This window comes from Leptopilina boulardi, unplaced genomic scaffold (assembly GCF_019393585.1).
Source record: "Leptopilina boulardi isolate dan_hultmark-lab unplaced genomic scaffold, ZJU_Lbou_2.1 LbouV2_40, whole genome shotgun sequence".
NCBI classification, from domain to species: Eukaryota; Metazoa; Arthropoda; class Insecta; order Hymenoptera; family Figitidae; genus Leptopilina; species Leptopilina boulardi.
In genome coordinates, this window is record NW_026137974.1 from 228,848 (window position 1) to 255,102 (window position 26,255).

At 25.4% G+C, this 26,255-nt stretch overlaps 1 long non-coding RNA gene across 1 annotated transcript in view; it reads right to left on the reverse strand.

Annotated features, from left to right (window-relative positions):
* LOC127289199 (uncharacterized) overlaps nt 1-26,255 on the reverse strand; it is a 59,144-nt gene that overhangs the window by 26,889 nt on the left and 6,000 nt on the right. The window contains exon 2 of the long non-coding RNA XR_007844138.1: nt 4,279-4,317. This is a non-coding gene — a long non-coding RNA (uncharacterized LOC127289199). The remainder of the gene's footprint in view (nt 1-4,278; nt 4,318-26,255) is intronic.

Consider the following 26,255-nt stretch of genomic DNA (forward strand, 5'->3'; position numbering starts at 1 on the left):
AAGTTGATCAAAAAAATAAAACAAAACAGGAGGATGTTTCTGTTTTTGCAGAAAAAAAAATTTTTTTATAGGCAAATTATTAATATTAATTAAATTATTTTTTTTATATATAGACGTAGTGTAAATTTTATAGAGACAAAAATTTTTCTATATATATATTTTTTTTTATAAATTATTATTGTAAATAATAATTTTTTATTTATTAAATAATTACGAGTTTTTTAAAATTTGAATTATAAAATATTACACTATTTTTTTAGTCATAAAAATTCCATTTTTTTAGTTATAAAAATTCCCTTTCTTCTAATTAGAAAAATTTAATTTCTTTAATTATAAAAATTGCATTTTTTTTTAAATTACAGGAAAAAAAATCTTTACCTGGAACAGCGATATGTTTCACTAAAACAGCAAAAGTTTTCGCTATTCTAGATAAACATATAGCTGTTGCAGATAAAGATTTTTTCCCTGATATAAAATTATAAAAACTACATTTTTTAAAATTATAAACTTATAAGAAATAGATTTTTTTTTAATTATAAAAGTTATTAAAAAATTACATTTTTTTAAATTATAAAATTATAAACAAAATTTTACAAAATGATTTTACAAAATGAATTATAATTCAAAATTATAATGTATCAGATTTCAGTAAATACGAAAAGAAGAAAAATAATACGAATTTTCTAAAAAAAAAAATTGAGATTGAAATAAAAATTTGGAAAAATTGCGATAAATTTTTAATTATCAGGAATTTTTATGTTTAAAATAATAATAATAAAAAACATGCTTTCATATGTAATGTACCCTATCAATAAAGGACCTCTTGTATGTTTTGAGTCTTAAATTATTTTTTTCCTATTTAATTTCAAGTTAATAATAATATTAATACAGTATAAAATCCCACCGCTGCCACCATGTCACTCCAGCAGTGATAAAAATGATTTTAAAAACAATTTAAAATTATTCCAACAAATTTTAAATTCTCAAAAACTAGTTCTTACAAGTCCAATGTGATTTAAAATGGTCTTAAACTTGTTTAAAATTATTTAAACTCGTTAAAACATGTTTGAAATTAATTTTAAATTGTCACAAACTAGTTCTAATAAGTCCATAGTGATTTTAATGGTCTAAAAATTTTCTTGAAATTTTTTAAACCTTTTGAAACAAGTTCAAAACTAACTTTAAATTGTTCCAAACTAGTTCTAATAAGTGCAAACTAATTTAAAATAGTCTAAAACTTGTTCGAAATTGATTGAACTAGTTGGAACATATTCGAAAGTAACTTTAAATTGTCCTAACAAATTTTTAAATTATCATAAGCTAGTTCTATCAAGTCCAAAGTGGTTTTAAATGGTCCGAAACTTGTTTGCACTTATTCAAACTACTAAAAATGTATTTCAAACAAATTTTGATTTGTAATAAAAATTTTAAACTGTCCAAAACTAGTTTGAATAAATCCAAACTTCTTTTAAATGATTTAAAACTTGTTCAAACTTATCACTCCAGTGGTGATAAATTATTAAAATAAACTGAATTATTATTTTATTATAATAAATATTTTCAATATTATTATATAATATTATAATATATAATTAAAATTTATTATTATAATATTATAATATTATAATATTAATATAATAAATATATTTATTTATAATATGAATAATTTAGTATAGAAATTTAAATTACGCGCCATTTCATATTAGAGGGCGCTGCACTAAGCAACTAGCAATCGAATATTTTAATGTGACGTCATCTTCCCTACCAGATGGTAATTTTTCTCAGATATTTTATTATTATTATTTTATGATCAGCAAATTTCTACAGTAACTAAATTAAAGAAATTATGCCCCAAAGTAATAAAAATGTTAATATGAAAAAAATTTAAAGAAAAATTTTTTTTTTTTTTTGAGAGAGAGGGAGAGAAAACGAAATAAGTCGTTTTTGGTGAAGATGTCTCTCGACATGGTAAGAGTTCCCATTTCTTTTCAGCAGCGCGCATTTATTTGTAAAACACTTGTATGTACGCGTACAAAAGCGAGTAACATTGTGCGCTTCGAATCGAAAGATCTTGGTAGATAGCAATCTAAATACAATCGGTCGTTTACCACGTTACCCATCTTGGTCTTATTTATTCTCTGTCGTTCGCCAGCGCGCCCCTAACCTCACATTTTGCTCTCATTTCATTGTAACTTCTTTTTTTTTTATTCTTTTATTTTTCTTTTACCGCAGCATCCCGCCCAAATAAATCCCAATGATAAAAATCGATATACTACATATATATATATATATATATATACAATATACGTAAATACAACTTTTTTCTTGTATCCGTATTATTCGAATTTAATCGGCGCAAATTCACACTAGAAAATATAATATTTACAATATATGAACACACCGCTGTCACCGGGAAAAAAAAAAATATTTTTTAAAAATATAGAAAAAAAATTCAACATTTTATTTAATTACTAAAAAAAGAAATTAATTTTTAAAAAAATTCTTAATATAATACAAATGTATTTAGAAAATTAATAAAAAAAACAACATATTTTTATAATTAATCGAATTAATTTACAATTGTAATAAAAAATTACAATGCAATTTATAGAGAAATTATAAATTTGTTAATAAAATAATAATAATAATATAATAATAAATAAAGTAATAATAAAAAATAAATAAAATTATTTAATTTCTTTAATTATATTTATTTACACGTGTAAAATTACTAGAAAAATATTTGTGACAATTTTTTTTTTATAAATTTTCGTTAATACTAGGAATAATCTTAAAAAAAAACCTACTAATTGAACCTAAATTGCAGTAGGCTAAGAATAATCAATTTTATTCCATTTTTTTGGATAGAATGTTTTCCTGGAAAATGAAAAAATTCATTACACATTCAAAAAAAAAATTAATCAGCATGTCTCTATTATTTTTTTTACCTTAAACCAACATTGGTAACCTTCAAAAAAACCTACCAATTGAACCTAAATTGCAGTAGACTAAGAATAATCAATTTTATTCCATTTTTTGAAATAGAATGTTTTCCTGGAAAATAAAAAATTCCAAAAAAATTAATCAGCATGTCTCTATTATTTTTTTACCTTAAACCTACATTGGTAACCTTCAAAAAAACCTACCTATTGAACCTAAATTGCAGTAGACTAAGATTAATCAATTTTATTCCATTTTTTGAAATAGAATATTTTCCTGGAAAATGAAAAAATTCCTTACAAATTCAAAAAAAATTAATCAGCATGTCTCTATTATTTTTTTACCTTAAAACAACACGTATAACTTTGTTTTTAATTTTTTATAATTTTGTATTACTAGACTTTCTGAAGAGGAAATCAGTGTGATTTCGATTCCTTTGGGGAAAATTTAATTAAAAATCCATTTGTCCGAATGTTATCGTTTTTTGTTGCATAACCTTTTTTTTTAAATTACTATCGCCCTTTTTATATTTTTTATAATTTTGATTTTGTATTTTATTATAATCATATTTTTCCAATAGAAGTATAAGAAAAAAAAAATTATCAAAACAATTATAACAAATGGTAAAATTAGTTAAGGCTTTAGAAATAATATAGTTTGTGGGGGGGGGGGGAAAGAGGGGTCCTACGTAGATTTTTGGGCGTCAAATCTGGGAGCGCCACACGGTGGTCATATTTTATACTCGCGTGGGCGTGAAACGGATAATTTTCGAAGGAGCGAGAAAACGATACACACACACACACACATTCTCTCTGGTGTTCTGTGATCGTATATCAGGAGAGATCGCGCTCGTACCCTACAAATTATCGGAAACAAGAGCCAAACTAATGGGGCACACACACATACGCACTGCGTGTTTATTCCAAATGTGTGGCGAACCATCTGGCTCCTGCGGGGCTGATTCATACCGATTCGATCGTCCTCTTTTCACGCGGTACAACACTATATAGAAATTAGGGCCATGTTTAGAGGAATATTAACCTAATGCAACCAAAAGAAAAGAATAGCGCCCAAAGTGTAATATGCGCGCGCGTTCCATAAAGAGGACGGAATATATATATATATATATATTTTTTAAAAAAGAGATAAACTTTCTAACGAGGTCGGTTTTTTAAACAAAAAAAAAAATTCTGTCCTTTTCTTAAAAAAAAAAAAGAACAAAATCTTTACGAAAGAATATTTTTATCTGATAGTAATAGTAAAAAAAAGATTACAATTTTTGTTTTTTTTTTTTTGATAAAATAAAAATATTAAAATTAGTAATTTTTTTTCACTTACCATTTGAGGTTTAATAAAAGAGATCCAAATTCCATTAACCTGTTAATAACAACAATAAAAATACAATAGATGAATAAAAATAAAATAGAATTGAAAAATAAATATAAATTTTATTTAAAAAAAAAACACAAATAAGTACTAAAACTACTTTGAAATATATTTTAAACTTGTTCGTAACTATTTAAAACATGTCCAAACTATTTAAAACTATTTAAAACTAGTTTGAACTAGTTTTAATACAAGTTCGAAAGTATTCAAAACATGTCCGAAACTAGTTAAAAACTAGTTTTAAAACAGGTTTGAAACTGTTTAAAATATGTTCAAAACTAGTTCGAAGTAGTTTTAATACATGTCCGAATCTATTTGAAACTAATTAGAACTAGTTTTAATGCAAGTTCGAAAGTATTCAAAACATGTCCGAAACTAGTTAAAAACTAGTTTTAAAACAGGTTTGAAACTGTTTAAAATATGTTCAAAACTAGTTCGAAGTAGTTTTAATACATGTCCGAATCTATTTGAAACTAATTAGAACTAGTTTTAATGCAAGTTTGAAAGTATTCAAAACATGTCCGAAACTAGTTTAAAACTAGTTTTAAAACATGTTTGAAACTATTTAAAATATGTTCGACACTAGTTCGGACTAGTTTTAATACATGTCCGTATCTGTTCGATACTAGTTTGCATACAAGTTAGAAAGTATTCGAAACATATCCGAAACTAGTTTTAAAACATGTTTAAAACTATTGAAAATATGTTCGAAACTTGTTCGAACTAGTTTTAATACATGTCCGAATATATTTGAAACTAGTTTAGTTTGAAAAACAAGTTTAAACCAAGTTCAAAAAAAGTTTGAAACAAGTTTAAAACCATTTCAAACATGTCCGAAACTGTTTGAAACTAATTTAGTTTGAAATAGGTTTCAAATATGTTCGAAAATATTTAAAAACATGTCCGATACTATTTGAGACTAATTTAAAACATTTAAAATTAATTTTTAAAACATTTCTGAAACTAGTTTGAAATAGGTTTAAAACATGCTCTAATCTATTTAAAATGTGTCTGAATCTTTTTGAAACTAGTTTGAAATAGATATGAAACATGTCTGAATCTGTTTGAAACTAGTTTTTAAAAAAACTAGTTTGAAATAGGTTTGAAGCATGTTCGAAACTATTTAAAACATGTCCGAAACTGTTTGGAAACTAATTTGAAATAGGTTTAAAACATAGTTGATGCTATTAAAAAAAATATGTCCTAAACTATTTGAAACTAGTTTTAAAACATGTACGTAACTATTTGAAACAAGTTCGAACTAGTTTTAATACATCTTCGAAAGTATTAAAAAAAAAAAAAAAAAAAAACATGTTCGAAACAAGTTTGAACTAGTTTTAATACATCTTCGAAAGTATTTAAAACATGTCCAAAACTTGTTTTTAAATTTTTATAAAACTAGTTTGAAATTGTTTCAAATATTCTAAAACTAATAAAATTCCAATTATGGAAAATACATATTTTTTTGTATATTTATTTAATATAAATAATACTATAGTTGGGAAAAAAATAACCAATTACTGAATTGTCCATAATTTATTAAAACTTGTTCGATTTATATTTATAAAGCAGAAATAAAAAAAAAAAATGAAATTTAAAATTATTTCTCGGTGAAATAATAATTGAAGTATATATGTGAAATTTTGAAATTTAATTAAATTGTATTATAAGCCACTGTTTTTCTCCACAAAATGAAGAAAAAAAAAACAAGAAAAGAAATTGCTTGAGGCTACGATACCTTATAGCTAATAGGATAAGATCTCTTGGCGCATAGTTGTCCGGGTTAAGAAACCCTGAAGCGTGGATCTTGTTGTTGAGGATCGTGTTATTACATTATATTATATACCACTACAGACTATCGTGAATCATCGAGATGTATTAGATGATGGTTTCTCTCTCTTACATATAGTATCGAAGATACCAACTGTAATAATTGTAAAAGTATCTTCAGAATCTCAATTCCTCTCTCTCTCTCTCTCCCTCTCTCTCTCTCTCTCTCTCTCTCTCTCTTTTGCGTCCTAAGATATAATTAATCAAAGTGTAGGGTACAGCATCATAAAATACTTTCATTCACTCAATTTTTGGAAGGTGTTCATTATCTATCTAACACTTTCAAATATAATTCTCTCTCTCTCTCTCGCGCGCTCTCTCTCTCTCTCTCTCTCTCTCGCTCTCTCTCTCGCACGCGCGCTCTCCCCCCCTCTCTCTCTCTCTCTCTCTCTCTCTCTTTTTCTCTTTTCCATAAGTTAACAAACCCAATCGTAATTCATTCATTTCATTTGGAAAACAAATAAATAGTAATTATCAAAGAATTCGAATAAAAAAGTTATTTTGTAAAAAAAAAAAAATTATTTTTTAAATTTAATATATTTTTTATGGTATAATAATTTAATAAAATTATAGTTTAATAATTGTAATTATAATTTTTATTTGCTGGTAAATAAAAAAATTTTTAGATTTTGAGGTTATGTCAATTGGTTGAATCTCTCTTTAGGCAGATGGTCAAATTTTTTTCTGATTATCCACATTCTAAGAAGTTGCTACGTGTTTTATATTTTATCGATTGAAAAAAAAAGAGGGGGAGACGAATTTTTCTACATAAAATGTATAATATCGTGATTCTCAATCTCTCTCTCCTTCTCTCTTGAACCCAGTAAAAAAATTTTTAGGACTTTTAAACACAAAGTGCCTTTTAGGCGAAAACTGTGAATTTCTAGAGGCGAGAGAGAGAGGGGGGGGGGAGGGAGGGAGAGGGAGGGAGAGAGAAAAAAGATTTCTCGAGAGATTCACGCCTCGAATGCTAATTCTCCTCTCCTCGTAGTTGAAAAATATCGATAGATCGTGAAATGCAATAGTGTGTTTAAAAGTGGATTCGATGCAGTCGCGAGGGGTAAAAAAAAAGGTTCAACTTTTATTCCAATCAATAACCGCGATCAGTAGCGAAAAAGAAGGAGAGAGAGAGAGAGAGGGGGGGGGGGGAGAGACTTTTAGGATCCTGCGTCTTTTCAATTTTCAAGATGAAAAAAAATATAAAGAATTCAAGAGAGATTTTCCTCAAAGATAGAAAACAAATTATTTTTCTAAATCCTCCTTTTAGAAAAAAAACCAATTTTCCACTTTAATTTTCTTCAAAAAAAAAAAAATAAAAATAAAAATAAAATATTCGCAATTTCAATTTTTTTTTTCAAAAAAATTCTCGAGAAATACAATTTGTATATTAGAATATACTATATTTACAAGAACGTTTCTGTACATGTCCAAAACTATTTGAAACTATTTTAAAACATGTTCGAAACTAGTTAGAAATAGTTTAAAATCTTTTGGAAACTATTTGAAATTAGTTTGGTTTAATTTAACTTGTTTAAAATTATTTTAAACTAGTTTTGAAATATTTCTGAAACTAGTTTGAAATAGATTTCATACATGTTTGAAACTATTGAAAAACATGTACGAAATAGTTTGAAACAAGTTTAAAACATGTCCAAATCTATTTGAAACTAGTTTAGTTTGAAATAGGTTTAAAACATGTTCAAAACTATTTAAAATATGTCCGAAACTGTTTGAACCTAATTTATTTTTAAATAGCTTTGAAACATGTTCGAAACAATTTAAAACATGTCCAATACTCTTTGAGATTAGTTTCTAAAATATTTCTGAAACTAGTTTAAAATAGATTTCATACATGTTCGAAACTATTTAAAACATGTTTGAAATAGTTTGAAATATATTTACAACATGTCCAAATCTATTTGAAAATAGTTTAGTTCGAAAAAAAGGTTAGTAACATATTCTTAACTATTTAAAACATGTCCAAAGCTGTTTGAAACTAGTTTAAAATAGTTTTAAAACATGTCCGAATCTGTTTAAAACTAGTTTAGTCGGAAAAACTAATTTGAAGTAGATTTGAAATATGTTTGAAACAATTTAAAATACGCTCAAAACTATTTGAAACTAATTTAATTTGAAATCTAGTTTGAAACAGGTTCGAAACTATATAAAACATGTACGAAACTGTTTGAAACTAGTTTGAACTAGTTTCAATACAAGTTCGAAATTATTCAAAACATGTCCGAAACTAGTTTAAAACTAGTTTTAAAAAAATGTTTTAAACTGTTTAAAATATGTTCGAAACTAGTTCGAAGTAGTTTTAATACATGTCCGAATCTATTTGAAACTAGTTTGAACTAGTTTTAATGCAAGTTCAAAAATATTCAAAACATGTCCGAAACTAGTTCAAAACATGTCCGAAACTAGTTTAAAACATGTTTGAAACTAGTTTTAAAATATTTTTTTATTTATAACATTCCATATACACTGGAAAAAAAATTTATTTTGATTTAAATAATAATTGATTACTTGACTATTATTAAAAAAATATACGTTTACATGAACCAATTAATTCTTTTTATTTGAATTAAATAAACTTTTATTTAAAACAATAATTTTTCTATTTAATACAAAAATCATATTAAATTGAATTTGTGAATATCAATTATTAAATATAAATAAAAATTTATAAAAAAAAGTAACCGTTTATTTGGATCAAAAAAAAAAAAAAAAAATTTTTTTTTCCCTCTATCTAAAATTAATTGGAACAAGTTCAATGGAGAAAAATCAAACATTGGCGCCAATTAAAAAAAAAAAAATAATAAAATTATTTTCTCCAAAAAATTTTGATTTTTCAAACTAAATAAAAAAAAAAACATGTGGCATATATATATATATATATATATATATGGTAAATTTTAATTTTTTGCGGGGATTATTTTTTTATTCTCTCTCAACTATCACAACAGTCGATAGGTTCTTGTAAAAATTTGTAATTCGTTGGCTCTCACGAATAATGAGGGGAAAGGTGCGAAGGTCGAGAGAAGGATGAGAGTGTGCGCGCCGCGCTTTTGAATGATGAAAGGAAAAAAAAAAAAAGAAAAAAAAATAAAATTAAAAAAAAAAACCTTGCAGAAAATCGCCGCGCGTTGATTACACGGTACCCGAATTCGTACGCCATCCACGAATTGGGGTTTGTTTTAAATTAACACCTTATGCTTACACACGGGGCACGCTTTAACACCTTTTTAAAGACTGGGCCCGACCCACCTTTTTGCTTCGGCGATTCTCTTGTTTAACAAGAGAGAGAGAGAGAGAGAGAGAGAGAGAGAGAGAGAGAGAGAGAGAGAGAGAGAGAGAGAGAGAGAGAGAGAGAGAGAGAGAGAGAGAGAGAGAGAGAGAGAGAGAGAGAGAGATTTTTTCTTACATTGACTCCCCCCCAATAATAGGGCGTTTTTTCACCCCCCCCCCTCCTCCTCTCCCTTCAAAGGAAAAAAAACCTACAAGTCTATAACCACGAATTTCGAGAATTTATTTTCAACACTTTTACGAGCTAACGTATTTACTTTTATGCATTGCACTTTGGCAAACCCCCGGAGGATTCACGTAGAGTTTTGTGTAATAGAGACGTTCCCGGGGCCAATTGTCTCGGAAAGAGGTTGAAGCAAAGCAGAAGAAAAAAAAAAAAAACAAAAAAATTTATTTTTTATTTTTTGAAGGTGTGAAGGGTCAAAAAATTAAGGGGATAGAAAAAAAAATTTCTTTTTCTCTCACACTCTATTTTTTTGAATCCCGCCGCAATGAGGTGCGAGAAAACGAAAAGAAATATTCTTGAGAAATATATTACTGTCATTATTTTCAAGTGCAATTGGAAGCGAAAAGAAAGAAAAAAAAAAAAAAAAAATTTCGTACCAAAAAATCCGGAGGCTAAAACATTATTTGGTTTCGAGTAAAAGTATTTTTTTTTTTTTTTTTTAAATGTTAAATAAATTTTTTTCCCAAAAAAAAAATATTTTTAAAAATAGAAAAAAATTAGAGAAATTGGCAAAAAAAAAAAATTTTGTCTAAAAGTAACGATTTGTTAGAATATAATTATTTATCAATAATTAAAATTAATGTAGGAAATAAAATTAAAATCGTTTCAAGTTGTTCGAAACTAGTTTGAAATAAAAACAAACCGGATTGGAAAATAAAATTTGTAAAATAATTTATAAAATAACGCAAATGAATGTTTGGAAATAAAAAAAAAAAAAAAAAAAAAATTGTCAACAGATAATTTTGAAATAATTTTCAAAAACATGTTCAAACTTGTTTTCCAAATTTTATTTGAGACTAGTTTTAAAATATGTTCATAGTGTTTAAATAGTAAAAAAAAAAAATGATCTAAAAAAATAATACAAAAAAGAAATTATTGCAAATTTTTTTTCATTTTCATTCCAAAATTGTTGAAATTTGTTCAAAAATTGTCAAAACTAGTTTAAACTTGTTCAAAAATATTTCCAATTATTTTGAGACTAGTTTAAAATATGTTCATAGTAGTTAAATATAGTAAAACATTTATCTAAAAAATAATACGAAAAAAAAAAATTGCAAATTTTTTCACTTTTACTACAAACTTGTTCTAAAATTGTCAAAACTAATTTTAACTTGTCGAAACTCGTTAGAAATTAGTTAAAACAGATTCAAAATAGTTTTTTTTTAAATTTTTCAGATCGTGGAATAATGTGTGGGAAAAAATATTTTTGAAAGTTACAAATTTTTTTTTTTTTTTTAATAAATTATCAAAAAAAATAAACAAAATTTAAATTGTTCCAAATGTTGTTTCAAGTTGTCCGAAACTAGTTTGAAGTATAACAAAACTGGTTTTGTAAAATAAACGCTGTAAAATAATTTATAAAATATCGAAAGAATTTTTAGTATATTTGGAAATCCAAAAAAAAAAAAAAAAAAAAAAAAAAAAAAAAAAAAAAAAAAAAAAAAAAATTGTTCAAAAAGTAGTTTTAAATTTTTTTTACAAAAACAGGTTTGAACTTGTTTTAAATTGTTTTCAAACTGGTTTGAAATATGTTCATAGTGGTTAAATAGTCAAATAATAATTATTTGAAAAATAATACGAAAAAAATTTACACATGTTTGTAATCATTATTTAAAAAATTATTGTTAATTTTTTTTTATTTTATTACAAACTTGTTGAAACTTGTTCAAAATTTGTCAAAACTAGTATTAAAATTGTTTAAACTCGTTTATAAAATGGTCAAAACAGATTCAAACTATTTTCAAATTGTTTAGATGACTCAATAATGTGGGGAAGAAAATATTTTAAAAGCTATCGAAAAAAAAATTTATTGCTAATAAATTGTCTAAAACATTTTTTAAATTATCCAAAACTGTTTTAAATATGTTTCAACAGGTTAAAATATTACAAAATCAATCAAAAAAAATTTTTTTTTTTTTTAATTTAAAACTTTGGAATTATTTTTTAAGTATTATTTTATCAAGTTATAATTTTATTTTTAAAGTTAACTAAAGTAAAAAAATATTCAAAAATAAAATAAAAAAAAAAAAATCTTAAAAATTTTCACATTAATAAATTAATTTTAAATATTCAGTTAATTAATTTTTATTGTTATTATTTTTTTTCATTTATTAAAAATTCAATTTACAGTATAATAAAATTAATTTCAGTAATTTTTCTGAATTAAATAGAAATTCTTAGAAAAAAAAAAAATTTTCTTATTTATATATAAAATGTGTAATATAACGCCATCTGTTAGTCGCTAGGAACGGAAAAAAGATTCTAAAGAATTTCTCAGCTCGATGCTGCCGCAGTCGTCGACTTTAGAAAGTATATCGATAAATTTTTAACTCGCTAGATAATTAAAGAATAAAAATTTTTTATCATTGGCAAAAAAAAACTACAAATATAAAAAATAAAAAATAAAAAAAAATAAAAAAAAAATAAAAATTGCGAAATTTAAAAAAAAAATGCATTAACAGTTTTTTTTTCAATTTAAAAAAATATATATGAAAATTAATTAAAATTGTTAACAGAATCAAAAAATAAAATAAAAATAAAAAAATTTTATTATAATTTATTTTATAGATATTTAAACTAAAAAAAAAATTTATTTGATTCAAATACTCGATTACTTGACTATTATCAATTAAATATTTATTTGAACCAAATAATTTTTATTTGAATTAAAAATAAATTTTATTTGAACCAACAATTTCTGTATTTGAAATAAATACAATTTAAATTAGCTCGAATAATAATTATTTTATAAAAATAAATATTTATTTGGATAATAGTCAAGTAATCGAGTATATTTGAATCAAATAAATTTTTTTTTTCAGTGTAATTATATTTAGTATATTATTAATTATAGTAATTGTAATTATTTTTTCTATATTTAATTATAATAATTATAACTAATTTTTCTATTATTAATTTTTACTATTTTATTTTATTACAATTATTATAAAAATTGACTCATAAAAAATTTTGTCATTTTAATAAATTAAAAAAAAAAAATATCGATTTTTAAAAATAATTTTAAAAAATTTAAAGTTCACATTAATAACAAGCTGAGAAATTGAATTATTTTCATTTTTTTTTTTATAAATATATATATATATATATATATATATATATATATATATATAAACCGATTGAATGGATTTCTTATAAGCTTATTAGTGATCCATTATATTCGACGTTGCAGGTAATTGCCAATTTAATAGAATTACCGAGATCCAGTGATTAAGATTAATGAAAATTAGAATCTGATATCCTCGGAGATTATTATTCTCTGATACACACAGCTTTGTGTCTAATTTCCTTGATCTGATGTTGTTCCACATAAATAAATTCCCATTTTGTGTATGAAACATTGAAACGAATGAAGAAAAAAAGAAAAAAGCAAAACAAAAAAAAAAAAAACGGAGTAAAGTTTTCTCAATTCGAAAGTTTTCGTTAGTATTCACGCGCAAAGTATGAAAAGAACAAAACAAAAAAAAAAAAAAAGAAGTAAAAGAGATAAAACCTTTTCTCAACTTCAATGGATTTTTGTATTCAGGATATAGTCGAAATCTTCAATCTGACGGAATTCAAAGTTTACCTTAAAAAAAAAAAAAAATTTGAATAGCCAAAGATACAGCGAAAAAAAGTTCTATTCATATTATTATCGAGTTTCTTTATTCACATTTCAAAGGATTATTAGTTTTCTCCTTTTTTTTTGGGAATTATTGAAGAAAAACAAAAATTTTCAAAAACATTTTCTTCAATTAAAATAGCAAGTACTTTTAATTTTAAATTTTTATTTATTATTATAAATATTAATATTTTTAATTATCTCATTAATTTTCTGAAAAAAATTCGAAATAAATATAAATTTTTTTTTTTAATAGAAAACAAAATTTAAAACTATTTCTATTTTTTGGGATTTTTTTTTTTACAGTTTTCTAATTATTTTCTCTCTTTATTTTATAAAAAAAAATAATTTTCAACACAAAAAATTTATTTTTACAAATAAAATTTTTTACATTTCATTATTTCTCTCTCACATATTTTTTTTTTTATTTTAAAATTAAAATAATATACCTTCTTTTTCATATTTTTATATTTATTTCAAATTTTTTTTTTTTCCATATAAACTCTAAAATAACAAATATAATTTTTATTATTATTTTCTCTCAAAAACTTGTCATTTTTCTTTTCCAATAATCTTCAATTTTTAATTAAATGGATTGAAAAAAAAAAAAAAAATTTGAGACAATATTTTTAATTAAATGGATTGGGAAAAAAAAATTGAGACAATATTTTTTATTTCAATAAAAAAAACAAAAGAGAAGGAAAAAAAAATTTAATAATTTTAACGTTATTTTGTTGACAATTGTTTTTTTTATATATTTCAAAAAAAAAAAAAAAAAAAAAACAGAGAGAGAGAGAGAGAGAGGTAGAAGAAAAATTACTTTCTTATGATATGGAAAATTTAAAAAATAAATATTCACATATGTATACAAAGTTTTGTTGGGGTAAAATTTTACACGAGAAAATGAGAAGTGATACACGCGCGCATGATTTAACGGGGTAAACATTTTTTTTTTCCTCCAATTTCGTAACATGACACAATGCAATTTTCTCTCTCTCTCTCTCTCTCTTTCGTTCTTTTACCGCAAAAAATAAATAATAAAAAATAAATAATAATAATAATAATGAAAATAATAAAAATATTAAAAATGAAAATAATAAAAAAATAATAATATAAATAATAAATAATAATAATAATAATAATAATGAAAATAATAAAAATATTAAAAATGAAAATAATAAAAAAATAATAATATAAATAATAAATAATAATAATAATAATAATAATAATAATAATAATAATAATAATAATAATAATGAAAATAATAAAAATATTAAAAATGAAAATAATAAAAAAATAATAATATAAATAATAAATATAATAATAATAATAAAAAGCATATATTTCTGGTCTCTTATGCATTTTATTCCAATTTTTTTTTTCTTATACCATTTATTTCCAATTTTTAATTTCTTTTAAAAACAAAAAAAAAAAACGTGCACGATATGCTATAAATTTCACTTTCATCAGCAGAACATTCACAAAAATAATGACACTATGTATGTGTCTACTGAGGGGAAGTGGGGGGGGGTTTACACATTTACATTTACAAATCTCATTTAAATTACTTTGAGAGATTTTGTAGAGGTTCCTGGGATGTAAGAGCGGTTTTCAGGGACAATTAGTGCTCAAGTATGAAATGCGTACCGAATTTAATTAAACTCTGTGCATGGCAAAGTAGGGGGATGACACAAATGCAACCATTTTGCTACTGTGAAATTCAATCATATTTTAGTATCAAACATAAATTTTTTTTTTTGTTTCACATTCTCATAATGTGTAAAACAATTAAATTTCAAGAAAATATTTTTTATCAAAAATTTTTCAAAATTAAATTCTTTTCCCTTCATTAATTTTTTTTTTTTTTTTTTTTTTTTTTTTTTGAAATTAATATAATATTTTTAGAGAAACAGTTTTTCTTTTTTATTTTAAATAGCACAAGTTTAAAAAAGAGGAAAATAATGGTAAAATAATAATGACAAGAGAGAAAAAAAAAAGGAAAACTCAACTTTACTTTTGAACAAGAATAGTTCTACTTTGAAGAAGTTGCCTTGTCAGCTTTAAAAGTTTTTCGTCTTGATACAAGAATTGTCTATTTCCTTTTTACGTGACATTGAGACTGAAAGAAAGAAAGAAAGAAAGAAAGAAAGAGAGAGAGGGAGAAAGTAGACAGGATAAAGAATGAGAAAATCAGACTCACAGGGACTCGTATATGAAATATTTTATGCTTTTGACACAACTAAGAAGAAAATTCCCACTTATCAAGATAGCAAAAGCTAATTAATAGTTTTATGACATTTTATAATTATTATCCAAACCAGTAAATTAACTCCTCTATATCCCGAGGACATGTTCAAAATAATTATAAATCCCTCCCTCCCCCTTCACCACAAAATAACTATAATCAATTTCAAATTTAATTATTATTTTCTATACGATATTCTCTTTATGAAATTTTCAATTATTTTCATTGTTTTTTTTCTATTATTATCGAATGTTACACAAAATTATGAACAGTATAAAAAATTATTCTCACATTAAGACTTTAAAAAATATATATATCACGCCCAATGGGCGGTACTTGTGCCAGACACGCCCCTCAAAGGGGTGGAGCTTCTAAAAACACCTTTATTGGGCGGTGCTTAAATTAAGACACGCCTCCAAGTCAGTACGTTGTATATAAACAACGTCCCCCTTAACCAGTATATAACGTGTTGTAAATAACTATAAGGCGGAGCCTCTATTAAAAATACTCCCACTGGGCGGTGCTTAAAATTAGATACACCTCCAAGGCGGAGATTTTCACTGTCCTCTTGGATAGTATAAAAAATCATGGCGTAAATAAGTATTGGGCGGAGCTTCTACTTTAAGACACTCTCACTGGGAGGTGCTTACAATTAGACACGCCTTCAAGGCGGAACGTTGTATCAAAGTAACGCCCCTTTGTCTAGAATAAAATATGGGACGTGGCGTAAATCACTATTAGGCGGAGCTTACACTTCAAGACACTCCTACTGGGCGGTGCTAAAACTAAGACACGCCTCCAAGGCGGAGCGTTGTATTTAACGAACGCCCCTTTGTCAGGATAAACACATAGGGCGTGGCGTAAATCACTATTGTTTGGACCTTATACTTTAAGACACTCCTACTGAGCGTAGAAGTAAGTAATCTCTTAGTGTAGAACACGCCCCCGAAATGGGAAGTTGATTTTAAGTAATTCGTCTTTTTTTTTAAAAAAAATATTAAACTACAATGTTTGAAAATTATGATTAAAAAAATTTCACTTTAATCAAATGAGTAGTTTAACTTTAAAAAGTACACATATCTGACATATCCTTATAATGTTTCACGCGTTTAAAAACAAAATTTAAAAAACAGATTTTTGAAACGTTGTTTATTTGAATAGATATAAATAAAGTATTAGAAACAGAATTTTTTTTTTTTGTCAAAGTAAATATATATTTTCCCCTCTGCTCATTGAAGCGTAATTTCAATTAAAATGCAAAACACGATTACGTGAAATAATAAAATAAATAAAAATAAAAAAAACAACTTTTTTATTTGAAATAAAATAAACAAGAAATTTAATATAAAATTCCTATTTCGATGCATTTATTTATATTTATTTAGCTATTGGTCTGTTTCATGTGAAAATTAAATGTTTCTTTGATGAGAAAAGGAATGCTGATTTAATTAAAAAATAAAAAAAAATATATAAATGAAGATTATTAAAAAATTCAGTGATATGTATGTACGTGGATGTATAATTATTTTACTAGTATTATTATATTTTTTTTTATATTTTGAAAAAAAAATTTTTTCTTTTTTATCTTGAATATTATTTTTTTTCCTTTGGTTAAAATTTTTTTTTTTTTTTTGAAATCATATTATTTAATTAATTTTGTTGTATTTTTTTACAATTTGACCTATTATTTGTATGTGTCACAATTGAGAACAGTGAAATCGATTTTTTCCTAACTATATATATGTCACTCCCTGAGATACAACGAATAACATTGTGTGATTGAAATATTAGTATTCGCGAGGAATATATATATATATATATATATATATATAATTAAAATCTTACAATATAGTGAATTCATTTTATGCAATTTGATATCGAGTCAAAAAACAGAGAGCTGCGCACCACAAACTTCACATCCACTTTAACTTAATAAGAGAAAACTTAGTATCGAAACATTTCCAATGTACCAACATCTGGAAATCTTGGTAAATTGCATCTGGAAAATTGAATTCCAAGCTGATATCGATAGAGGAGGAAAAAAAATATATATATATATATATTTAATAATACACCACTACGAACTAATTTTTTTTACAGAAAGATATAAAACAAAAATTTTTCCAATTCTAAATTACTAAAAAATTGAAAAATGTCTCTCCAACAAATTCAACTTTATTATTTATCATTTATTTTAATTTTTTAAAACATTTATCATGAGCAAGAGATTTTATTTATTAAAATAATAGTAATAAAAATGTCTGTTTTATAACATTAAAATTTTGTGGGTGTGGTTTCCAATATAAACTACGCCCCTAAGGGCGGTCCTACAGTACACTATTCGCCTTAGAGGCGTTACTTATCAATCCAATATTATATGTTAACCGAAAGGGTTGTGATTTCATTTTTAAAGCAAATCCTAAATATATTATCTAATACGCTGGCCACGTCTTGGGGGCGTTGCTATAAATTTAATCACGCCCACAAAGGCGGGGCTAGTATTGTTAATCAAAAGGGGCGTGGTTTCGTTTTGTAAATCAAGTCATAAACATGTTAAATAATATACTGATCACGCCTTGGGTCGTTGCTATAAATCTAACCACGCCCACAAAGGCGGGGCTAGTATTGTTAATGAAAAGGGGCGTGATTTCGTTTTTAAATCAAGTCATAAACATGTTTTAAATAATATACTGATCACGCCTTAGGGCGTTGCTATAAATCTAACCACGTCCACAAAGTCGGGACTAATATTGTTAATAAAAAAGGGCGTGGTTTCGCTTTTAAACCAAGCCATAATATTATATAATACGCTAGTCACGCCTTTGGGGGCGTTTCTATAAATTTAATCACGCCCATAAAGGCGGGACTAGTATTTTATCAAAAAGGGGCGTCTTTTAAACCACGCCTCTTGGGCAGTACTTAAACAATTAAAATAAAATTTTAATAAAATTCTTTTTTGTTTTTAATTTTTAATTATTCTAATTAATTATGTTTTCTTATAAATTATTTTTTGAGTTAGACATTCTTTTACAAATTTATATACAACCTAAAAATTATAATAATATATATTTAACTTTCTAAATTACTTGAATCATTTGGATAAGTTTATGTTGGATTAAAATTTCATTTTGGTAATGTGACATTTTGCCGGAGAGAAAATTGAACAGTGACAAGAGGACAAAGACAAAGTTAAAACAAGAGAAAATCCTTTGACGCGCAAACAAAATCTTTCCGACAGTTAGACCAGCAGGTGTGAGATTCGCGGAAACGCTCAATAGAAAATCTTTCTCTCTTGTTTGTGTCACTGTAATCTTTTACAAAAAAAAAAAAACTATTGTTCAGCATCATTCAAAGCGTATATATCCCCATAGCTATTTTCTCGTAAATAATTAAGTACTATTTAATTAAACTTAGAATACCATTCAATAATTAAAGATTATATAATTAGTTTTGTGAAAATTTATATTTTCAAATTATCAAACTTTGAAAAGGAGCTTTATACAAATATTTCACTATCAATTAAACCCCTTGAAAATCGGAATGTCAAGAATTAAGTTCTTTAATAACATTCTTTATTGTAGTAAAAACTTTTCTAATGACTTATTATTATTATTATTATTATTATTATTACTTCCACTATTTTTTTTTGTAAATTATTATTATTATTATTATTATTTTAGAATTATTAGATAAAGAATTAATTATAATTAAACAACTTTTCCTTTCTTTCTTTCTATTTTTCCAATGAGATTTTATATTATTCGATTAAACGTTGATTGCTCACGTTTTCTAAAGAGGAAAAAGAAGAAAAAGAAGTAGAGGAAGAATAAAAAAAAGAAAATAAGAAGAAGAAGAAAAAAGAAAGTGACAGTCTTCTTCTTCTTTTTTCTCTATTTTCAACTCTCACCTTATCTGAAAGATTTAATCGTTGTAACTATCTTCTTTTTTTTCACGATTGGAAAAGAGAGTGCCCTGAAGAAATTCTGCAAAGATTCATACGTTTGACACACTGCCAATTTCCGATATTGTACTCGCTCAATTACTTATCGTCATTTATTGCAGCTACGGGCTGTTAAAAGCACACTCTTAACAAAAAGATAAAATAAAATTGGGTTAGACCAAAAAAAAAAAAATAATAGTTATTATCACAAATTACATTACTCTTTTTCTTCAATTACTTGTGTATTTCTTGTTGAATTATTACACAATGAATTTATATTTTTCCCTTAAAGGACGATTTTTTGAAAAAAAAATAGGTCACGCCTTGAAGGCGGAGTCCATAGTAAAGATTACAACTATAGAAATGTTTTAATAATAAATCACGCTCCCAATATTAAATGGCGTGATCTATGTTTTAAGCCACGCCTTGAAGGCGGAGTCAGAAGTACAAATTATACATATGGGCGTGGTTTATTATTTAAACCACGCCCCCAACGTTAAAGAGCGTGTTTAAAAAATAGGTCACGCCTTGAGGGCGGATTTTGACGTGCAAATTACACCTGTGGGCGTGACTTATTATGTAAATCACGCCCCTCAACATTAAAAGGTGTGGTTTAAAACATGGGCCACTTCTTGAAGGCGGAGTCTGTCGTACAAATTATACCTATGGGCGTGGCTTATTCTTTAAATCACGCCTCCAACATTGAAGGGCGTGGTTTAAAAAATGCCACTCCTTAAAAGTGGAGTCTAGAGTGTATATTATACCTATGGGCTTGGTTTATTATGTGAAGCATGCCCCTAACATTAAAAGGCGTGGTAAGAAATATAGGTCACGCCTTGTAGGCGGAGTCTAAACTATACTATATGTCTAGAGGGCGTTGCCTTTTATGTAAACCACGCCCCCCTAAAAAAGTGGAGTTACAATTTCTAACCACTCTCATAGATTGTGCTTTATTTGAGTAGAAAGTACATTTTATTAAAATAAACAAAAACTATTTTTTTTAGATTTTAAAAATAAATAAATTAATATTAAAGGGATTAATGGTTTTGTAAATAAATTTTCTATTATACGTATGGTATGATAGAATATATTATCGGGGTAATTTCACAACAACTTTGAGGCTGAATAAAGGGGAGAAACAATGTTATCGCCACGTTCAAGTTTAATATCATGAGAAATTCCGAAAATTTGATTACAAGATTTCCTAACATACTAATTAGTGTCACGATCGAATATCAATTTAAGTAAATAATTGCCTGTATTATAATTTCCTAGACACACAAACTTTAAAACTATGTCAAGATTTCTAAACTTTGTAAATTCTTTCCTTAATTTATTAAAAAAAAAAAAAAAAAAAAATTTTTTTGACGTATATTTTGTTTTATATTCCCAATTTTGTATATGTAAATATGTATAATATAGTCTTAATTAAACTCAATTAGAATCAGTCAATTTCAAAAGTGTCTGCGCTTGAAATATTTCATTAGCTGTTATATAGTGAGTTTATAACTTTAAACTTTCATATATATATATATATATATATATATATATATATATATGAATTTCGTGACAGTTCAATTTTCAATTAAAAACTAACTAGCAATCATATTTGGCAACAACTTTCAAGAAGGAATCTCGAAATATTACTGTTTAATCTACTTTAAAACATGGAAGTCATAAATGAAGTTATTTTAGAAAATGAGTAATTACAAAACAAGAACGAGATGCAGTTTAAAAAGAGCAATGTAACTTTTCAACTTTTCCATCTTCATTCTCACAAATTTTAAAACCCTATTCCCCCCCCCCCCGACTTTAAAAATTCACGACATTCCAACCCATCTCCTTCAAAAACCAAGAAGGCAGTAGAATACCTGACTTTATAGATCATATCAACCAACCACCCTCCTGCCCCTCTCAAGAAAGTGATCCAGAGGCGAAATGTGCCAAGGATAATTAGAAGATTAGTCTTACCTCGTTATACGACTCGAAAAGTATAACATCATATTAAATAATAATAATGATAATGATTATAGTCTAGAAAAAGCAACAATCATTTTTATATCGAAATATAATATTTACTCTCTTAATATTGATATATGCAAAAATTAGAAAATAATTAAAAAAAAAAAAGATAAAAGAATTAAATAAAGGTGTCTTAACGAAAAGAAAACGATTATAATAATAAGCATCATAATCTAATGATAAATGACGTTAAAGATCATGAAAATTGACATAGCAATTTACCTCAAATTACTCCTGCTTCAAGAGAAATGTCATTAAACAAATTTTCCAGTTGAATTAAATGACAATTATTAAAATTAACAGAGAGAGAGAGAGAGGGAGAGAGGGAGAGAGAGAGTATTTATTTAGAACCTTGTTTAGCAAATGTAAGTATCTTCTCAATTATTCTGTACTTTTAGAAACACGATTTCTTGTTTCGAATTTATATTAATGGAAATAACTATAGAAATAACGACAACAATAATAATAATAATAATAATTAAAACAATATTTTAATCGATTTTCTTTTTTTGTAACAGCAGTAAAATAGAAATTTATTCGATACTACGAAAAAAAAGTAGGCGTGTCTATTGTCAAAGGGGCGGATATAAAACTCCAGCTTCATTTAAAGCCACGCCTTGAAACGCCCCAAAATTAAATAATTGAAAAATAAACTTAGAAAAGTAGGCGTGTCAATTGTTATGGGGTGGAGACACAAAAACTCCGCCTTTATTAAAAGCCACGCCTTAAAAATGCAACTTTTACCCCAAAAATACTGCAAAATAGTATACCTAAAATAAGTGGGCGTGTCTATTAACATAGGGCGGCGACACAAAACTCCGCCTATAATCAAAGCCACGCCTTGAAAGTGAAACAAGCTCTTATGATAAATTACTTGTAAATTGTAGACCTAAAAGGAGGGCATGTCTATGAGGTCTTAAAATTGTGACGTTTAATTATTGTAAAATAGTAGAGATAAAAAGTGTGTGTGTCTATTAACATAGGGCGGAGACACAAAATTCTTCTTTATTAAAGCCACGTTTTGACAAAAAAGCAAGCTCTTAAGATAAATTACTGCAAAATAGTGAACCAAAAAAGTGGGCGTGTCTATTACTATGAGGTGGAGTCACAATAAATCCCCCTTCTTGCAAAGCCACGCCTTGAAACTAAAAAACGCCCTAACGTTAAATTATTACAAAATCTACCTAAAAAGTAGGCGTATCTATTTCCATAAGGCGGAGACATAATACTCCGCCTTTATTAAAAGTCACGCCCTAAAACTGTAGCGTTCTAAATAAATTACTGCAAAATAGTAGACCTAAAAAGTAGACGCATCTATTACTATACGGCGGAGACACAAAACTCTGCCTTTTGTTATAAGGCACGCCATGAAAGTAATTTTTAGAATAAAAATATTTATTTTATGATTTTATCCACGTTTATTTTGGGGGCGTGGCTTATGAAATAGATGGGCGTTTTACATTTTCTCCTTCTTACAATAGACACGCCTACTTTTAACAGCGATATATTTTTGGCGTGTGTGTAATATGAGGTTTTATTAACGTCTTCGGGGGTATGGTTATTATTAAAAAAAAGGCGTGATTTTTACTGTAGGCGGGATTTAACATACCGAAATATTATTATTATTTCTCCTTCTTTTTTTTACAATATATTTTTAATGTCTACTTTGCTTTAAGGGCGTGGTTATAAGAAAACCAGATAGGCAGAGCGTAATGCAAAAACCCCACCTCGTAGGCGTGGCTATAAAAAGGGGTGTGACTTATATAGTATAGATTAAATTTAATTTTTCTTCCTTTTAGCAATTTTTTCTTTAGTACGTTTGTGTTTTACAATTTAACATTAAGGGGTGTGTTTATGTGTGTCTACTTCACCTTGAGGGCGTGGCTATAAGAAAGGTTTGAATTATTGTATTGTTTTAAAAACAACTCGGTAGGCGGTACTTGGCACTAAAACCTCTTCTCGAAGGCGTGGTCATAAAAAAAAACCAAGAAAAATTTTTTCACATTGACACTAGCTTTTTTTGAATGAAATTTTGTATTCTATTTTTTTCTTTGTTGTTGACCAAAAAAAAAAAGGTAAAGGTAATGAATCCACTTTGGTGAGAAAGAAATGTTTAATGGTGTGGCAAAAAAAAAAAAGGTTTCGAGGGTGGGGGGGCGCGGGTGGTTGACAAAGCGATTCTCCTTTTTTTTCTCACTCTTTGGAAATAAGCTTAATTTCTATGTTCTCATATTCCATTTCATTGAATAAAAGAAGTTAGAAAGTCTCTCTTTCTCTCTCTCTCTCTCTCTCTCTCTCTCAAAAAAAAAAAATCTTGAAAACAATTTTAAAATCATAAAATGACAAAGTGAATTTATTAGCCTTCTTGAAGATTGCTTTCTCAATGAATAATAAGGAGCTTTTAACAAGTGGACGCTTTTTACCTCTTCAAGACTATGAGAAGAGAGAACGAGTGGCAATTGTTCAATATTCCATTGATTTTAGTGAAACTTGTGTTTGCATAAGCACGGTGACATTTTCTATGAACTATCACTAAATTTATTTGCATTTTTAGTAAAATTTTGAAAATTTTATTTTTTTTAAAAATTATATCTTTTTAATTTTTCTTTACAAATAATTCAATATTAGAAATTTTTATAAATATTTTTTACTTTCAATTAATTAATTTAAATAATTTATTGTTAATATTGTCATATATAGGCGACAAATTTTTTGACGGGGTAAAATCGACACATGTGAATACACACATATATAGAAGGTCAATTTTTTGCAATTTATCAAGATCCTTGGAAAAGACAAACCAAAAGAAAGAGAAAAAAAAAGGCAAAAAAATCTTCTCGCCAATTTTGCGATCATTTGTAACCCGAAGCAATTCGAAAAGTACAAAAGAAACTTCTTCACTATTTGGAAAGAAACTGAGAAATGGATCGGCTTTAATGAAGGGGGAGAGTAAAAGAATATATATATATATATATGTTCGTTCATATCATATAAAAGGAGAACAAATATTAATATTTCATACATATATATTTTTTTTATATAATAAACAAAAAATAATTTAAATTAAATTATAATTTTTTCCCTTTTTCTCATGAAAATAATAAAATTATATAATTTATAATATATTTATAATTCAATTAATATTTTAATTTAATTATAAATTTTCTCAAAAATTTTAATATTATTTTATTAAAATAAATTGTTGTCAATATTACATTCCAAGAATTTTAATTAAGATCCTAAATGAAAATTTCCTTTATCTCATTTATTGTTAATTTAAAAAAAAAAAAAAAAAAGATTTTTAATTAAATGTAAAAATTTTGGAAATTTTTTTTTTTAATAAATATATTTTTCTAGGAGCTTAATTCTATTTTAAATGCTACCTGTACCTATATCTGTACCTGTACTTGTATCTAAGGACAAAAACTTTATAATAGTATTTAAAATGAAATTTGTTTAAAACATTTCATTTAATAAATACCTTCATTATTTTGGAGAATAATAATAATAATAATAATAATAATAATAATAATAAAAATAATAATAATAAAAGTCAGTGAAATGAAAAGCAAGCCAAATAAATTCTTTGATCTATTCGATTTTGAGGCCTTATTAAATTATTCATTATAGTTAAAAATACGTTTTGTTATATGGGAATTCGCTACTGGTTCCAATTGTCGTATAAATGTTCGGAGAATGCATATACACATAATTCGATAAAGTAATTTAATTAATCAAGTGGAATTTGCAGCAACGGCAGCAGCAACGGCAGCAGTAGCAGTAGGTTTATTCAATAAACCGTTAGTTGAGGAGCAATCAAATTTACTTACAATTGAAACTTGTGATATCACATTGAATACCCAATCACGAATTCATATACTAATAATATACATATATATAAATTTTTATATTCATTAAAAACTTCCTCGGCAAATAATTTCCGTTAAACTGTTTTCAATTTATCTTCATTTATAATTGCTTTTAAATTAAAAACAATATAATAAATAAATTATATTTAAAAATTTGTTTCTTCAATTCGTTTAATTAAAGTCTAATCTACGTGCCACAATCAATTTTTTTCTAAAATTTAATAAAAAAAAAAGAAAAAAATTACCGACTGATGAAAAAGTTGAAACTTTGTATCTTGAATTATCGACAATTATTATATGTCTTAATAAAATAATGTTGTTAATCTAATGTAGATAAGTTATTACAAATATATTAATATTAGATATTTTATTCTCAGATAATTTTATAAAGATATTGTAATATTATTAGATAAATCATATATATATTTGAATTATATTACAATTATAGAAATAATATTACGTAAATTATTTGATATCGTGGAGATAATTTGGATCAAAATTAGATAATCCTAATTATCCTAATCTGCTCAACTAAACATTATTATATTAATAAGATAATCAATATATTATTACATTGATAAGATAATTTAGATAATATTTGGGTAAAATAATCTAGATAATAGCTTGGTAAGATAATCAATATTATATCATTTTTATAAGATAATATAGATATTAAATTGGTAAAATAATCTAGATAATAGATTGGTAAAATAATCTAGATAATAGATTGATAAGATAATCTAGATATTAAATTGGTAAAATAATCTAGATAATATATTGGTAAGATAATCTAGATAATAATATCTTAGTAAGATAATTAATATAATATTATCTTGATAAGATAATCTAGATATTAAATTGGTAAAATAATC